Below are 1,156 nucleotides of genomic sequence, written 5' to 3'. Positions count from 1 at the left end.
GGGGAGGGATAAAGCAATCATCCCAGAGAATTGGATGCGGGGGGGGGTTAGTTTGGTTTCTGCTGCTGCACATTAACAGGAAAACCGCAGCACTCAATGCGCTTTGCTTGGTATGTGGGAAAGGAGGGCGCTGCTTGTAGGAAAACTCAAGAAACCGAAAGACAATGGCTTACCATGGCCGCATGCAAGCCGAATTCTGTTGTCCGGACCTGCGTCTGTGCTGTCTAACACCAAAGCTGCAGGCACTCAATATTAAGATGCAAAATGCGGCCTTATACCGAAATCACATGTGCTATGTAATGTGAATAGTGTTGTTCACCGTGAAAGTGTATAAGCATTGTTCTGTAAAATGTATCTTTTTAAATACTTCTCTCCCTTTTTTCCCTCCCTCCCGCAGCTGCAAATTTTTCAAGCCTCCCTCCTCCTTCCCAAAGGCTATCCCAGATAAGGCGGAGAAAAAAAAGGACGTGAGACGAAATGTTCTCGGAAATCATGGAATCCACCTGCAATGAAAGAGCTCATTTGAATGAGTGGAAGGACACGGTATCAAAGTACAGGAAAGATGCCAGTGAACGTGAGGTCATGAGGGACACCCGAGATGAGAGGTGGCAGGCTGCAACGCTGGGGCTGCTGCGTGATCAAACGGACATGCTCCGGCATCTGGTGGAGCTTCAGGAACGGCAGCAGGATCACAGAGTGCCGCTGCAGCCGCTGTATAACCTCCCTCCCCCCTCACCATGTTCCATAGCTCCTCACCCAGATGTGTAAGAACGCGGAGGAGGGGGAGGCTCCGTGCACCCTCCCAGTTCACCCCAGTGGACAGCCCAACCAAAAGGCTGTCATTATATTGAACTTTTTTAGTGGCCTTTTCCTTCCCTCCTATCCTCCTCCCAAACCCCACCTGGGCTACCTTGTCAGTTCTCTCTCTCTTTTTTATAATCAATTAATAAAGAATGCATGATTTTAAAATGATAGTGACTTTATTTCCTTTGAAAGCAAGCTGGGATTGAAGGGGAAGGGTGGGTTGCTTACAGAGAATGAGTCAATCAAAGGGGGTGGGTTTTCATCAAGGAGAAACAAACAGAACTTTCACATGGTAGCCTGATCAGTCATGAAACTGGTTTTCAAAGCTTCTCTGATGCGCAGCGCTTCCTGG

This window comes from Terrapene carolina, unplaced genomic scaffold, assembly GCF_002925995.2.
Source record: "Terrapene carolina triunguis isolate 2854851 unplaced genomic scaffold, T_m_triunguis-2.0 Scaffold58, whole genome shotgun sequence".
Taxonomy (NCBI): Eukaryota; Metazoa; Chordata; order Testudines; family Emydidae; genus Terrapene; species Terrapene triunguis.
This window is presented reverse-complemented; position numbering follows the sequence as displayed.